This window comes from Rattus rattus, chromosome X (genome assembly GCF_011064425.1).
Source record: "Rattus rattus isolate New Zealand chromosome X, Rrattus_CSIRO_v1, whole genome shotgun sequence".
Classification (NCBI taxonomy): domain Eukaryota; kingdom Metazoa; phylum Chordata; class Mammalia; order Rodentia; family Muridae; genus Rattus; species Rattus rattus.
In genome coordinates, this window is record NC_046172.1 from 73,535,460 (window position 1) to 73,546,784 (window position 11,325).

Below are 11,325 nucleotides of genomic sequence, written 5' to 3' on the forward strand. Positions count from 1 at the left end.
CTAGATCTTGCTTTTCTTGTGTTTTTGGATATTCAGTGTTTGCTTTGGTGGGAGAATTGGGCTCCAGTAATGCCATGTAGTCTTGGTTTCTGTTTCTTGGTTTTCTGCTCTTGTCCCTTGCCATCAGGTTTTCTGTGGTGTTACTTTGTTCTGCTATTTCTGACATTGGCTAGACTGTCCTATAGGCCTGTGTGTTAGTAGTGCTGTAGATCTGTTTTCCTGTTTTCTTTCAGCCAGTTGTGGGACAGAGTGTTCTGCTTTCGAGCGTGTAGTTTTTCCTGTCCACTTGTCTTCTGCTGTTCCTGTGTGCCTGTGTCCTGAGTTCACCAGGAAGGTCACCTGGAGCAGAAAAGTTGGTCTTACCTGCGGTCCTGTGGCTCAAGTTTGCTCGTGGGTTGTTGCTTTAGAGCTCTCCATGAGGGTGACAACCAGGAGGGCCTGCACCGCCTTTTCTGTGAGCCCCCATGCACCGGGGTCCCAGAAGACGTTAGTTGTTTTTCTCTGGAGTCAGAAATGTGGGCAGAGTGTAGTCTCTTTTGGCTTCCCTGTCATGTCTATCTCTCTGAAGGATTAGCTCTCCCTCCCATGGGATTTGGGTGCAGAGAACTGTTGATCCAGTCCCTTCAAGTCCCAGTGGTATCTGGAGCACAGGGGACCTTCTGCTTAAGTGCCCCTAACTTCTGGTTCCTAGAGACCCTTTACAGTTTCCTCTTGGGCCAGGGATGTGGGCAGGGGTGGACAGTATTGGTGGTCTCTCCAGCTCTGCAGTCTCAGGAGTGCCCACCTGTCCGGGTTGTGAGCTCTCTCACCCAAGGGGTTTGGGAGCAGTGAGCTGTGGGCCAGGATCAGCAAGGTTGGGAATCCAGCTAAAAACCAGAAGTGTCCAGTCCCAGAGGAATTTTGCCTCTGTGTGTCCTGAGACCACCTGTCAGGTCACTTGGAACAGAAAAGTTTGTCTTACCTGTGGTCCCGCGGCTCAGGTTTGCTCATGGGTGGTTTGCTTTTGAGCTCTCTGTGAGGGCAACAACCCGGAGGGCCTGTGCCACCTTTTCTGGGAGTCCCCGTGCACCAGGGTCCCAGATGGCTTATATGTTTTCCTCTGAGTCAGAAATGTGGGCAGAGGTAGTCTCTTCTGGCTTTCCCAGGCATGTCTGCTCCTCTGAAGGTTTAGCTCTCCCTCCCACGGGATTTGGGTGTAGAGAACTGTTGATCTGGTCCCTTCAGGTCCCAGTGGTGTCTCGGAAATAAACCTTTCATTGAACTCCAACTATGGATGAAATCACAGAATACCAAGTTCTAAGTAATAGGAATTTATACAACAGCAATGATTCAACTCATTTTTTCTTTACGTATTATTTGTACTAAAAATATTAATACTTTATACAATACTATAGAAATTAAAACAACTTACATCTTAAAGAAATAAATCTTTCTTTGGTTTTGGATACTTTTATTTCTTCATTTTTTTATTATTAGGAGTGACTGAAATAAAAATATAATTGAATCCCATCATTATTTTTTTTTTGGAAATGGCTTTAAGATAAAACTAGTCAGATGAATATTACCCCTCCCCCTTTTCAACTGGTAAAGAGTTGCCATTGATAAAACAGACAAGCCCAGAGAATCTGTCCAGAATGTTCAAGAATATGGTATGTTATACAACATGCTTGTTCTTGGGAAAAACACCTAGGGCATAATTATGTGTATTTCATGATCTCATAATATAAGATAAGCACAAAGGCACCACCTGTTCCCCTGAGAATGGTAGACGATACACCCTTGAAACAAGCCTTGCTTCCTTCATCACGAGCTATCTTCTGCCAGCAGTCAAGTATGCCTGTATACATGGTATCAGTTCCTTTGCATCATCATATGATCTGCATCATCATATGATAGAGAACCATGTCAGAAGGTAGAAGTTGGGCCAGCAAAAGCAGTGACAGGCTGTGCAATCATCCAGCTGATGATGTGACTATTCTTGGGATCTGGGAGCATTCTCTTTGCAGAGTCATACATACTAAAGTAGGCAGCTCGGTAGATGATGACGCCATGTACTGACACATTAAAACTATGGTACAGGCCCTTAATCCCATCAGATTTGTAGATCTTAACGAGGCAGTCACCAAGGCCTTTCAATTTTCTTTCAGCTCCAGCTTTGCTCACATCAGCTGCTAGATGGTATGGGCAAAATCAAGAGGGTACAAAAAGCACAAGGATGTGGTCCCAGTGGCACCACTTGATGCCAGGTTCCCTGCAAAGTATCGCCAAAATGGGGTCCTCTTGTCCACACCACTCAAAAGATCTGCTTGTATTTATCTTTGATGTCAAAGTTGAGAGCCTGGGTGGGGAAGTATCTGATGACATTGGCCAGGTTACCACGCCAGAAGGACAGGACCCTGTTCTTGGGGGATCTGAACCACAGTCTATGATGCCCTTTGTTGCTTATCTGCCGATTTGCTTTTGCTGGCGTGCTGCACCTGGGTAGCAGGTTGACCTGCCTGATGGGTGCTACTGCCTTCTTGGAGATGGCCGTGGCCACTCCACTGACCAAAAACCCTTGGCGAAGGACACAGCACCATCTGTCATGATGAAAGCAAAAAGAAAGAATCAGGTGAGTATGGGACAGGACTGGGTTGACATCTGGAAATGGATGTTTACTAATCAGAATACTGAAGCTTTATATTGTGTCACTCTTTTGTTGCCTAATATTATTTTCTGCATTTGTATATCTTTAATTCATTAAAAATACCTAGTTTAAAGCTATTGGTGAGAGTTGTGGTTTGCTATCCACAGACAACATCTTGTAAATAACGTAAATAAAAGAGAATGCAAAAAGGATATACAGATATCATGGAATTGGTTAGTTGTTAAATATTAGAAAAGACTTTGATTAAAGCAGATGCTTAAAAATTATTGAAATTATCTGTGTTCTTCCCTTTCTCCTTCCAGTCAGAGAAATTTCTGATTTTTATGTGGAGCCCTCTGCTCTTCACTCATCCCCCACAAAGCCCATTCTTTTTTTTTTCTTTTTTCCTTTATTGGATATTTTTAAAATTACATTTCAAATGTAATCCCCTTTCCTGGTTTCCTGTCCATAAACCCCTTATTGCATCCCCTTCCCCCTTCTTCTATGAGAGTGTTCCCTCACCCAAACTCCCACCACTTCCTGCCACCCCTTTTGATATTCACCTAAATTGGGGGTCCAGCCTTGGCAGGACCAAGGGCTTCTCTTCTCATTGGTGCTTAACAAGGCCACCCTCTGCTACATATGCAGCTGGAGACATAGGTCTGTCCATGTGTACTCTTTGAATGGTGGTTTAGTCCCTGGGAGCTCTAGTTGGTTGGGACTGTTGTTCTTATGGGGTTGCAAATCCCTTCACCTCCTTCAATCCTTTCTCTAACTCCTCCAATGGGGACCCCATTTTCAGTTCAATGCTTGACTGTGAGCATTTGCCTCTGTATTTGTCATGCTCTGGCAAAGTCTATCAGGATACAACTATATCAGGTTACTGTCAGCATACACTTCTTGACATCAGCAACATTGTCTGGTTTTGGTGGGTAACTGTATGTATATGGGCTGGATCCCTAGGTGAGGCAGGTTCTGAATGGCCGTTTCTTCAGTTTCTGCCCCAAACTTTGTCTCCATATCTTCTCCTATGAATATTTTTGTTCTCCCTTTAAGAAAGAGTGAAGCATCTGCACTTTAGTCATCCTTCTTGAGTTTTATGTGGTCGGTAAATTGTATTTTGGGTAATCTGAGCTTTTTGGCTAATATCCAATAATCAGTGAATGCATACCATGTGTGTTTCTTGTTTTGTGATTGTGTTACCTAAGTCAGGATGATATTTTCTAGTTCCATTCATTTGTCTATGAATTTCATGAAGTCATTGTTTTTAATAGCTGAGTAATACCCCATTGTGTAGATGTACCATGTTTTCTGTATACATTCCTTTGTTAAGGGTTCTTTTCAGCTTCTGGCTATTATAAATAAGACTGCTACTGTAGTGGAGAGTGTTTTTTTTTTATTTGTTTCCATCTTTATTAAATTGTATATTTCTTATTTACATTTCAAATATTATTCCCTTTCCTGGTTTCCAGGCCAACATCCCCCTAACCCCTCCCCCTTCCCTTATGTATGGGTGTTCCCCTCCCCATCCTCCCCCATTCCTGCCCTTTCCCTCACAATCCCCTTCACTGGGGATCCAGCCTTGCAGGGCCAAGGCTGCCCTTCCACCAGTGTCCCTACCAGGCTATTCATTGCTACCTATGAATTGGGAGCCCAGGGTCAGTCCATGTATAGTCTTTGGGTAGTGGCTTAGTCCCTGAAAGCTCTGGTTGTTTGGCATTGTTGTTCACACGGGGTCTCAAACCCCTTCAGCTCTTTTAGTCCTTTCTCTGATTCCTTCAATGGGGGTCCTGTTCTCAGTTCATTGGTTTGCTGCTGGCATTAGCTTATGTATCACAAAGCCCATTCTTAACCAAACAACTCATATAGATCTTGTTAATATTAATTCCAGAGGTATTTCTTACAAAGTCTGTCCCTTAAGCATTTGTTTCAAATTTTTAGTTTTTATTTGTTCATGAATATTTATTGAAAATTTCTATTCTAGATACTTCTGTTTATCATGAAAACTACTACATATACAACAAGATGAACAGGTAACAGGGGGATAATAAGGTAAAGCCAAATTGCCTTGAAAAATAAGAAGATTTTTCCAGAAAGAGTAAAATTTAAAATGACACTTCAATGATCAGAGATGGTCTCCTTAACCAAGTAAAGCCACAGGAACCTAAAACACAAGACAGTTTACTTAAAATATTCACTGTACAGAAATTGAGGCTGGAATTCCTTGTTTGTTTGTTTTAATTTCTTTTATTTCATTGCAAATGCATTTTCTCATACAGTATATTCTGATTACGGCTTTTCCTTCATTTAAATCTTGCAATTTTTCCTCACCTCCTCTCATATTTGTATCCACATCCTTTCTATCTTTCTTAGAAAACAAACAGGCATCTAGGGAATAATAATAACAACATAAAATAGAGTAAGATAAAACAAAATCAGAATAGAATAGTAGGACAAAACAATACACTAAGAAAATGAGCCAAAGCAAAAACTAAGGACACACATATAGGCAGAGACACACACAGAGAAATCCCATAAAAAATATTTCACTGTGAATTTCAGGAATATTGTAGAGTACATTTAAGTACACTTTGAATATAACAGTGCTTTTTGGTTCTGCTCTTTACTCTTCACATAACTTCAATTTGCATGCCAATTTTTTTTTTTGTTTTGTTGTTTTCTGTTTTGTTTTTTCTCTAAGCAGTTTTATTAATCATTTCAAAGTCATTTACATTTCAAATGATATCTCCCTTACAAGTTACCCCTCCATAGACCCCCCCATCCCATTCCCCATATACCCACTCTCCTTTGTCTCTGAGGGTTTCTCCCCCACCCACACTCCTCAACAGCTCAAGCATCCCCCTATCCTGGAGCATCATATCTCCACAGGACTAAGGGTCTCCCCTGCCATTGAAGTCATATAAGACCATCCTCAGCTATATATGTATCTGGAGTCACAGATTCCTCCACATATACTCTTTGGTTGGTGGATTAGTCCCTGGGAGCTTTGAGCTGTCCAATTAATTGATATTGTTCAACCTATGGGGTTACAAGCCCCTTCAATTCCTTCAGTCCTTTCCTAGCTCTTCCACTGGAATCCCAAGGCTCAGGCCAATTGCTGGCTACAACTATATGCATCTGTATTTGTCAGGTACTAATAGAACGTCTCAGGGAACAGCCATACCAGGCTCTTGTCAGCAAGTGCTTCATGGCATCAGCAATAGTGTGGGAGTTTGGTGTCTGCTGGTGAGATGGATCTCGAGGTAGTGAGGTCTCTGGATGGCCTTTCCTTCAGTCTCTGTTTCATTTTTTGTCCCTGTCTTTTCTTTGAAGAGGAATATTAATGGATTAATAGTTTTGAGATGTGTGGGTGGCCCCATTCCTCAACTAGTGGCTGTCCCTATTTACTGTAGGTTATCTCTACATATTATAAGCAAATGCAAGAAATTGGATAACCTAATATTTTACCAATTTCTTTGGTTTGGCCCTTGATGTTACAACTCAGTGATTAAAAACATGTAATTGGGAAATCCTGGGGGAAAAATGCACCCATAATGTGAGATTTTTCAGAAGCCAGGAGTAGTAATGAGTCTATCAAGGAAAAGCCACAAAATGGAGAGAGACAGTCTCTGTGCCACCTTTTCCTGTAGGGGATAGGAAGGTTTGATGAGTTAGAAAAGTGAGAAAAAAAAATGTTGGTTCAGATAACAGACAGCCCTTTTGAAGACTGCCAAATTAAATCAAATTTTAATAGAGCAGGAGAAATGCAAAATGAATTATCTTAAATAATACTTGAAATTGAACAAAAAGCAAGCCATGAGGCAGTGTTGGCACCCCACCCCAGTGTCAAAAGTATTTGGTAGCAGTACTGTGAGGAGTAGATGGAGTAAATGAAAGGAAAATTTAACCTGGGAGAGGAGGATGCTGTAAGGAAGAGTATATAACATTAACAATCCAAGTGTTTGTTAATAAAAAAGTCATATGGAAACATACATTATGATATTTTTATTTATTTTTACACTCCAGATTTTATTCCCCTCCAGGTCCACCCCCAGAGTGTTCCACATCCTGTACCTGCTCCTCACTCCCCACACTCCTCACCCCTGTCTCCATAAGAATGTCCCACCCCACCCACCCCACCAGACTTCTAAACTTCCTGGGGCCTTCAGTCACTTTAAGGTTAGGTGCATCTTCTCTGACTGAGCTCAGACCGGGGAGTCCTCTGCTGTATATATGTTGGAGGCCTCAGTTCAGCTGGTTTATACTGTATGGTTGGTGATCCAGTGTCAAAGAGATCTCAGAGGTCCAGGTTAATTCAACCATAGGAGTCAGCAGCTTCTGTTCATTGGTTGGGTGCAAACATCTGCATCTGATTCAGCTGCTTGTTGGGTCTTTTGGAGGGCAGTCATGATAGGTCCCTTTTTGTGAATGCCCCATAGCCTCAGTAATGGTGTCAGGTCTTGGGGCCTCCCCTTGAGCTGGAACCCACTTTGGGCCTGTTGCTGGATCTTCTTTTCCTCAGGTTCTTCTCCATTTCCATCCCTGCAGTTCTTTCAGAGAGAAAGAGTTATGGGTCAGAGTTTTGACTGTGGGATAGCAACCCCATCCCTCACTTGATCCCCCTGCCTTTCTGCTGGAGGTGGGTTCAATAAGTTCCATCGCCCCACTGTAGGACCTTTCATCTAGGTTCCCCCATTTGAATCCTGAGAGTCTCTCATTCCCTAGGTTTCTGATACATTCTAGAAGGCCTTCCCTTCTTCCTGAGGTTCCCTCTTTCCATTCTTTCTGCTGGCCCTCAGGGCGTCAGTACTTTCCCCCCACCTAGTACCAGATCATATTCCCTTCTCTCTCTACCGACATCTGCTTTCCCCTGTCCCTCCCTCTTTCCCCGCTTGTGGTTTGGCCATATAAAACCATGAGGATGTTTGCTATGACTACTTGAGGTGACACAGAATCATCTTAAGGATTGTATGGACAGTTTAAAAATAGAAACTGAGAGAGCTCAATTGAGAAAAGAAAGAAAGAAGAAAAATGCCAAAGACCACATAGTTCTTTGTGAGCTTTATTTAGAGAAATGATAGACCTATCAGTTTTTAACTGCTATGAAGGAACATCATGACAAAGGTAACTTATAAAGGAAAATATTTACTTTTAGGGCTTGTTTGGAGATTCCAGCAGTGAGCCCATGCCTATCATTGTAGGGACTAAGCCAGTAGGTAGGTAAGCAAGGTATTGGAGTGATAGCTGTAAGGTTGCATCCTAACCATAATTTGGAAGCAGAGATGACAGGAGAAAGGACGAGCAGGAGAGAGAAGATGGCAAGATAAAGGACGAGAGAGGGAGTAAGAGGGGGGGTATTAGGGAGAGACTAGTGTGAACTATTGTTTCTCTTTTAAACATGCCTTAAATTCTAGTGTGTATATTCACCCCTTCAGTTCTTGTGGTGATTAAATAAGAATGGTTTCAAGTACTCATCTGTTGGAATACTTTGTTTTTAGTTGGTTGCAGGGCTTGGAAGAGATTGGATATGGCTTTATTGGGCGAAATATGCCACTGGGAATGATATTTGATGTTCCAAAAGACTCATCTCATTTCATGTATCACTCTCTTTATATATCCTGCTTGTGTGTCAACATGTAATATTTCTGCTTTTCCTGCTGTTATGCATTTGTTCTACCATCATAAACTCTAATATTCTGAAAACATATATCCAAATAAACACTTTCTTTTATGATTTACTTTTGGTCATGGTGTTCTGTCTTAACAATTAAAAGGTACATAATATAAATTATTACTATAATCAATCCACTGCTCTTGTCATGCTTCTCCCTATCCTAAAGCAGCTAGCTAAATAAAACAATCAAATAACTCTGGGAATACATAATAGCAGCAATTAGGTGGTAGTAGGCTAGAAGGCTGGAAAATGGTTTTCCCAAAAGTGGTACTTTTTGAGTCAACATCTAATATATGTTTCAACCTATTCCATAGCCATATTCATCAATCTAAGAATCAAGAGATATAAATTGGGATAATAGTTCCATTCATTATTATCCTTAATGACCCACTAGGGAAAGATTTACTTCCTGTTCCTGTGACTTTAGGTCCAGAAGAGGAATATTCTTGTCAAGAATATACAATAAATATCTCATTGAACTAGAATCTCTGAATTCCTTTTGCCACTTTGATGTTCTGATGCTCTTAAGTCAAGAAGGTTAGAAAGAGTGAACTGTGTTGGGAAGATTATAGACCTTCATACTACCAAGGCAAAATTAAGTTTCATCTCCAAGTAAGACTATGTCTGAAGTACAGGAGATCTCTTAGGGCATCTCTTAGTACTACCATATCTTATAATTAAAGTCAATGAACAATTACAATAACCCAATTCAGATAGATGACAAAGCACACAAACACATCAGAAATGAAGGCAGGAATTTCTGTCATTCGATAATTTGAGTTGGAAAAACCCACTCTATACCTTCAAGTTTCATCTCACATAAAGGGGCACAAAATAATAAAGTATTTTGCATTTTCTTGGTTATCCTCATTGGTTACTGCACCCTAGCTATCAGATCGAGTACAATGTTTCTTAGTAAAATTCAAAATTCAATATCTGAAAGCTTTTGGTTGATGTCACATTTCTGAAGTTAAAATAAAAAATGATAACAACATGACCTATTGTCCATAAAATGGACATTTCATTTAATTAATAACAAGCATTAATTCCTTTATTTAAATTAAATATGAATTATTCATAATCATGAGAACAGATATCACATTTCAGAAAACTAATATTTTGCTTAAGTCATAAATCAACAGGATAAAAAGAAAAAATGTCTGAGCCATCGATTTCACAAATAAAGTAAGTTTGTATAAATAAATATATTGTTGAAAATCATGTATTATTTCTTATAATACATATACAAATGTTTAATTATCTAATTACTTAAAACCCAAAAAAGCTTTTATACAATACTTTTAAACACACACACACACATGCACACACACACAAACTAGCTTCTTCCAAACAACTACTGAATTATTTAATTTGCAATAGTTTAAATTATTTAAAATATTATATATATGCTTTAATATTTATTGTCATTTCTTCACTGAAAAATAAATGTAAATATTAATAATTGTTAAGTAACATAATGCAAAACTCTTGAAAGATATGTCATGTTAAAACCTGTTCATTATTATTTCACAAATACATGCATAGACATATCTTGTGTGTTATCGTCAAAGATGAACATATGACAGCAATTGGTTGAAATTTTTTCAAAAGGTCTCTTATCAAAGAATTGCTTATCCAGAGAGATGTATCAATATAAACATAAATTCAATACAGTTTTCCTTAGATCCATATGTTCACTTAAAATATGTAATAGTATAAATAGAATTCCAGTTGTAAATGAGAATCTGAGTCATAGCACCATACAATGTGTTTACAAAAAAGATAAAGAGAGGAGGGATATATTCTATGGAGGTGTATTCAGGTGTGGTGGGAAGGGGTTGTCTAGGCGGGCCCATGCTGAGGCATCCTTTCCCTGAGGGAATCAACAACAGAATAGGAGCTCATTCAGGGCATGGGAGGGGGAGTTGAGAGGGTAACAGGGAGGCAGAGAATGGCAGAGAGAAAGAGAGAGAGAGAGAGAGAGAGAGAGAGAGAGAGAGAGAGAGAGAGAGAGAGAGAGAGAAGTTGAGGCCAGCCATGAGCACTTGGAAAGAGAGGGGGACAGGGACGAAAGGAAGGCATGAACAAGAGCAAGAGAGTTTGTGTGAGAAGGGGGCTAACATCCCCTTTTATAATGAGTCAGACATCTCTGGTTGTTGCCAGGTAACAGTGGGACAGTTTAGACAGAATGCTAACAGAAAAGAAGAAGACAAAGTATGGCTGTTTGGGGATGATATGATAGTATACATAAGCAACCCCAAAAACTTTAACAGAGAACTCTGCCAACTGATAAACAGCTTCAACAAAGTGGATACATATAATATTAAAAAAATCAAATCAGTAGCCCTCATTTTATACAAATGATGAACAGTCCAATAAGAAATTATGGAAACATAACCTTTACAATAGCTATGAATAATATAAAAATATCTTGGTGTAACTATAACCAATGAAAGATTGTATGGCGAAAAGAAGACTGAAGAAAAAACTGAAAAGATCAGAAGATGGAAAATTGTCCCATGATCATGAGTAAGGAAAATTAACATAGTGAAAATGGCCATCTTACCAAAACCAATCAACAGATTCAGTGTAATTGCCATCAAAATTACAATATAATTTTTTATAAACCTTGAAATAGCAATTCTCAATTTCATATAGAACAACATACAACCCAAAAGAGCCAAAACTATCCTGAACAATAAAAGAACTTCAGGAGGAATTACCCTCCCAGAACTCAAGCTGTATTCCAGAGAAATAGTGATGAAAACTTCATGGTATTGGTACAGAAACAGACACACAGATCAATAGAATTGAATCAAAGTCCCAGAAATAATCTCACCTGTGGAAACTTGAGTTTTATAAAGAAGCCAAAACCATACAATGGAAAAGAGAAAACATCTTGAATAACTGATGATGGTCTACTGGACGCCTATTAAGCAGAAGAATGTTGATCTGAGATTATCACCTGTAAAAACTCAAGTCCCAGTGGATCAATAGTGATCTCAACATAAACCAGATTCACTTA

At 39.6% G+C, this 11,325-nt stretch overlaps 1 pseudogene; it reads right to left on the bottom strand.

Moving 5' to 3' along the window:
- Positions 1 to 1,697: 1,697 nt before the first annotated feature.
- On the bottom strand, positions 1,698 to 2,586 carry LOC116889254 (annotated as a pseudogene).
- Positions 2,587 to 11,325: the final 8,739 nt, after the last annotated feature.